The sequence below is a fragment of the Apium graveolens genome, chromosome 7 (assembly GCF_009905375.1).
Source record: "Apium graveolens cultivar Ventura chromosome 7, ASM990537v1, whole genome shotgun sequence".
In the NCBI taxonomy this organism is placed as follows: domain Eukaryota; kingdom Viridiplantae; phylum Streptophyta; class Magnoliopsida; order Apiales; family Apiaceae; genus Apium; species Apium graveolens.
This window is the reverse complement of record NC_133653.1, coordinates 92385667-92392140: the sequence shown is the minus strand read 5'-3', so window position 1 is coordinate 92392140 and position 6474 is coordinate 92385667. Positions and strand designations below refer to the sequence as shown.

General features: G+C 39.1%; 1 non-coding gene across 1 annotated transcript; it reads right to left on the bottom strand.

The window, feature by feature from the left end:
* Positions 1-881: 881 nt before the first annotated feature.
* Positions 882-984, bottom strand: LOC141676165 (small nucleolar RNA R71). Its single transcript, XR_012556770.1, has one exon. It is a non-coding gene; the product is annotated as a small nucleolar RNA R71 (small nucleolar RNA).
* Between the last annotated feature and the right edge of the window lie 5490 nt (positions 985-6474).

Here is a 6474-nt window from a genome sequence, read left to right as displayed (position 1 = left end):
AGTATAATTCTCATTAGTTAATCATAGTATAATCAAAACTCAATTTGTTATTCGTCTTAGCATTGAATAATAGCCATATCATTGTTGCATAGGTGCATAAATTACAAGGTTAACCTAAACCAAGTCTCTATGGGAACGAATCTGATTTATATCTTATACTACTTGCGAACGCGTATACTTGTGTGTAATTTAGCGCGTGTTTAGCGACTAACAAGTTTTTGGCGCCACTACCGGGGACTCGGTGTTAATTTTTAGTTTATGTGTTTGTCATCAGTGGTTGTTAAAGTTCATTGACTCGAACATTGTTACTTTTCTGTTTCCTTGTCTTATTTCAGGTACTCTAGCGAGCGTGTATGCATACGCGTTCGCAGTCTCATAAGAGAACTTTGGATAAAGCCGAGGAAGAAGTTGTAGTGGTTCGAAGGGAAGTTTTTGAGGACGAAGAGAAAGTAGCAGAAGAAGAGAAATTCGAGGAACCAGTTTTAATAGTAATGGGAGATCAAGCAGAAATTCCTAAGGCTCTGATGGACTATTCTCAGCCTAAGATTAATGACATTCAGTCGAGCATCATCAGACCAGCCATCTCGGCTAACACTTTTAATATCAAGTCAAGCACGATTCAGATGATACAGAACTCAGTTCAGTTTGGGGGTTCTCCTACAGAAGACCCCAACATGCACATCAGGGATTTCATCGAGATCTATGACACTTTCAAGTTCAATGGTGTGACTGAAGATGCTATCAAGCTGCGACTCTTCCCATTCTCTCTGAGGGATAAAGAAAAGTGCTGGTTACATTCTCTACCAGCAGGGTCTATCATGACATGGGAGGATCTTGCTCAAAAGTTTCTCACTAAATATTTCCCTATGGCGAAGACTGCTACAATCAGGAATGCTCTTAGTTTGCTCAGCAAACTGGAGAATCTCTGTGTGAGGCTTGGGATCGATATAAGGAGATGCTAAGGAAGTTCCCACACCATGACATGCCTGATTAGATGATTATAAACTGTTTCTACAATGGATTGGGTGCTACTTCTAGACCCATGCTCGATGCAGCATCAGGATGAGCCTTGTGGACTAAGAGCTACAATGAAGCTTATGAATTGATTGAACTGATGGCTGCTAATGAATACCAGAATCCTTCTCAGAGACTGACTCAGGGAAAAGTAGTAGGAATTCTGGAGTTGGACACAACAACTGCTATAGTTGCCCAACTTAAGACTTTGACGATGAAGGTGGACACTTTGGCCAATTATGGAGTTAATCAAATCACTAGTGTCTGTGAGCTTTGTTAGTCCCTTAACAATATAACAAGAATTACAGAAGGGGGGTTAAATGGAATTCTTGAAACTTTTTCTTGAAATAAAAATGTTCTAACTAGAATATATATATAAGTGTGAATTGATTACCACAATACAGAATAGTTACTTAAATAACACAAGTAATTAAAAACAAGAGTCTTTAAAAACTTTCTGGTGGATTTGAATGATTCCACCAGAGATATAGAATATATATTGAGAGAACTCTGTGTGCAAAATGCTCACAGCTGCTTACAAATATTGACCAACTAAGAATACAGAGAAATGCTAAGAATTCTGCTTACAAATGTTTCTCTTCTTGTATTTTAGATTAATTCCTTAGTTATTACTTCTTGGTTTACATATCACCAAGATTACAAAGTAATGAGACAGGATAATAAAACAAAAACTACCTAGTCTATCATAATGCTGCTTCATTACTCTATTCCAGCATCTTTGAATATCTTCATAATAGCATGGAAATGGTAATGCTTCTTTGTTCTCGAAAACCCAGTTGAATAGGCTACCACATTCCATTTGCATACACTCGATGCATGTGACTGTGTTGTCACTGTCAATAGATTTTTGAATTCTTTATCCATTGAGTACATGATCATCCGTCGAGTTTATGATCATCCGTTGATGGCTTTGTTGATCATCCGTCAACTGCTATATTGATCATCCGTCGATGGCTTTGTTAATCATCCGTCGATAGCTGTTTGGCACTTGACTTCATTTTATTTATGTAGAATTACAAGACATCATCTATGTACAATTAATCAACCTATTCTGCATATCTAGTTAAAGTCAACATGACTTATATGCTACTACAGAATCTATACAAAGGTGTATGCAGAAATGTGCTACAAACTTATTGTTACATAAGCTACTCACTCGATGGATAATAAGTCATCATCCGTCAGGACTATATTGAGTCATCCGTCGGGACTATAAACCTTATCCTTCGAGTGCTACATTATTTCACTAAGTAAAATCTACCAAGGTGTTTTGTTCATGAAATCATCAAGTACACAACATATACACAACAATCTCCCCCAATTTATGTCTACTGGAATTGTAGCCATAAATTAAGAGATACTTGATGATAATAAAATACCTTAAAAAATATAATTTTTAAAAGACAATAGATAATACTGAAAAGTGCTTCAATTAACAAAATGTACAAAGTTTTGCTCACAGTCATTTTCAAGTTGCTCCTCTAGCCTGAGTAGATTTATCTAGTTCCTTGAAGGTCTGGATCTCTTTTCAAGCTTTCTGTTGTTTTCCTCAATCTGATTTTGGAGCTGCCTGTGGAATTCCAGTTCATCAGATTCTGAGAGATTTAGCTTTCCTTGCATTTCCAAATGAGTCTCATTGCTAGAGATGCTCAATTGGTCTTCTAATCTGAAAAATCTTCTCACTCCTTTTTCATCCATGAACTCCATCAGCCAGTAGGGCCATAGGTGCACTCTTCTCCCTGTGTAAGGGATGATTAGAGTCTTTGGGAGTGCATCTTTAGCTCTAACACTCCTTAGCTCTTCAATCTTCTTCAGTACCAATCTTCTTGCAGTAATATTGAACCCAAAATTCTTCTTGAAGGATGAATAAACTTTAATCAGTACAACTTGGCTTTCTTGAAGGATCCTATGAAGTGGCCACTGAATCTCCTTTCCTCCTTTGTACTTGAACACTAACCTTTCAGGTAGGTTTCTGTATGCATCAATTCCTCTCACTTCATCTAGTTCATCTAGATAGAGGTTTAGATCAGAAAATTCTTTGATGTCACACAAGTACATGTAATCTCCCCTATTGACTTTAGATTGAGCTTTGACTACTGATTTGGATTTGAGAAGAGACAGCTTCACTTTCTTGATTGCTCTTGACTTTGTTCTCTTTGGCTTGTTAAGGATTGGCAAATAGAAGTCAGGAATTGGTATGTTCTCCCATTCTACTGGTTCATCCTTAGGCACTATAGGTTCACCATGGATGTTCCTGTAAGGATCCACCACTTTGATATCTTCAAATACCACAGAGGGTTTTGATGCTTGAGTTGTAGTTGGAGTGGATTCCTTGGGAAACTGATTCTCCAATTCCTTATAAACAATGTCCAGTTTCCTTTTAGTTCTTTTAGCCAATTCCTTGATTCTTGGAGATTTCTTCTGTTGCTCAACTTGCTTCTTTGATTCAATAACTTCAGATGGCTGAGCAGGATTTTGTTGTGACGAATTTACAGCATGTAGCTTGGCTAAGATAATAATTTGCTCTTTCTTTTGTTTAGTCTTTTTAGCATCCAGAGAAGCTTGCTTCTTTTCCTGCTTCGATCTAGCCTTTTCTTCTCTCTTTACTTGAGCAAATTGAGGATGTCCAGCTACCACACAAATTTCTTTCCCATTCCTGAAAATTTTAGCAATTTTCCTTTTAGAAGCTGAATCAGCTGGATCTTTGTAGAAAGCAATTGATCTTGATATAAGCTTCTTTTCATCAGGCTTAGGTGTCTTATACACAGTATCCAAAGGGTTCTTCAATGATGATTTTGAGTAGTTTACCCTTGGTTTCAGAATTGTTTCAGCCTTTGGAGATTTGATGCAGGATGGCTGTCCCCTTTCCAGATAGTTCATGCTCATCTCATTCACACTAATTTGCTTGACTTGAGAGTGATGGATGGCTGACTTAACTAGCTCCTTGACAAGTTTAAACTTCTTTTGTATTTCCTCATCAATCTTCTCCCAGTTGACTAAACTCAACTTCTCCTTATCAGCTGCTCTTATGTTGGCTACTGCTGCATTGATCAAATCTATACTGTCTGTAACTGATGGCTTTGAGATAGTAATTTAAGGCACAATTACTTTGATGATCTGAATTTGAAGCCTCTCCCCCTCACTTGGTCTCTCCCCCTCACTTGGTCCTTTCTCCCCCTTTTTGTTATCATCAAGTTGAGGTGAGTAGGGGGTTTGAGCAGCCACCAGTTTTTGAAGTAGATTTGTCTGTTGGGCTTGATGAAGATGAATGGCTGTTAAAGATGCTTCCATGGCTGACATTCTTGTGTCAAAGGCATCAATCTTGGTTGCAAGATCATATTTTTTCCATAATTGCCTCTTGATGTCTAGCATTGTAGCTTCTGGAAGTTTAGAATCTATCTTTTCTGAAATGGCCTTCTTCATCTCCTCAATATCACCCTTCATGGTGTTTACATCCCTAGCATGTTGGAAGCCTTGGAGTTGTTGAAGTTGCAGGGAGGCTAGATGTGCCTGAATGAGCTTCTTGGTGCTGGCATTAGTAGTGGTTTGAAGAGCAGTGTTTGTCTGATTGATTAGCTGGATCAGGGTTGTCTTAAAGTAGTGCTCATCACAGTGCTTTGAAAATTCCCATGATGGCATACCTGATATTGAACTTGAGCCTACTTCTCCCCCTATGTCCATTGTCTCATCTTCACTATCCCCACTCTCATCACCAAAGAAATCAACTGAACCACCAGTCTCATAGTCCACATAACTAGCTGTAAAAGGCAAAGCTGTGATGGCATCCTTAGGTCTCATCATAGACTGTGTGGTATGCACCAAATTCAGCATCCTTTCTGCATTGTCATTGCCCTTTTCAGCTAGAAGTTGATAAGTTGGAACTAGGTGAGTAAATGCCTCAGCATCAAGGAAGGTGGAATCTATAACAGCTTTAGGATGCTGAGATAGTCCCTCCCTGTCTGCATCCTGGACATTCATTAACTCACTAGCAATGACATCCATCCTTATAGCTCCAGTACCTGCATTTCTCTCATTTTCTCTCTTTTGTTGTATCAGGGTCTCACCCTGGCTCCCCACCCTCACACCCTCACCTTCACCATCTAAGGTGGGAATCTACTCACTTTCTTTTTCCAATCCTGAAGAAATGGATTGCATAGTTTCACTCATTTCCTCTCCTTTTTCCTGGGAGCAACCCAGACTCTCACTTAAAACACTCTTCTCTCTCAATCCTTAGAGTGATTGTACAAGCACTAAATCTTCTGCACTTGAAATAAATGAAGTTTGAAGCTGTGCAGAGATACGCAACGGATGAGTGATATCCATCGAGTGAGTGGTTTTGCTATCCGATGGATAACTGCTGTTAAGCTTATCCGTCGGGATACAATCACTACTCGACGGATGAGCAATATCCATCGAGAGAGTAAAGATGAATGAACTAGGAAAAGAAACTATTGTTGACTCTGTGCTGATTGAAGATATTTTGGGAACAGATGATACAAAAGTTCCTGAAAGAATTGGCAAGTGATCCAACAAATCATCTAAAAGATGATGCTCACTTGCACTAGATTTTGGCTTCCCCAACAGAGTTAAAGAAGGGGAATCAGGAATTGATGTGTTTATCATATCCACATCCAGAGAATTTATTGGTGAATTTGGTGTTTGAGGTGCTTCTATGACTAGAGATTTTTGCTGTGACTCCATATTTATTGGAGCCACATCAAACTGAATTTGTGAAGGTGCAGTGACTGTGTCTTTAGCACCAGTTTGCACAGTGTGTGTACCCTGTGCATCCCCAAGGGTTTTAGATTTCTTCTTTCTAGCATAAGTTTGGGGTGAGCTTGTGTCCCTAACCCTCTTGGCCTGTGCTCTTGGTTGAGAGCTTTGTTCAGTAACTACATCCTTTTGGGAGGATGCAGTTAGAAATGAGTTTTTATCCTTTTTAAGCACTGCAGTTTGTTGGGAAACTGCAGTGTGGCTAGGCTGGGATCCACTCAACTCTCCAACGTTATTCTTGGGGTTTCTTTTATGTTTACCCCTTCCCTCACCTATCTTGCCCTCCTTCACACTCCCCTATTTGGTTTTAGTGGATTTTTCAAATGGCATCTTTTGGGAGATACCAGAGGGGGCTTTCTTTGATTTGGGTTTGAAAATTTTTGCAGTTTTGGTAGTTGGGTAGGCAACTGTTTGGTCATTGACACAGTTGCCATAGTCACACTAGAACTCAAAGAAATTAGTGAGGTTGGAATAGTGGTAGGGATAGATGAACTTACCTCACTTACCTCAGGTGCTTGCATTACATGAAAATATAACAATGGCACATCCTTGTGATGATTGGCCCTGTTAAAATCTGCAATGAGCCTTCTCTCTTGAACCCAACAATCTAATTTGTTGTCTGGGTTCTCAAGCACAATCTCTTCACAGAGTTAGTTAGCTAACATC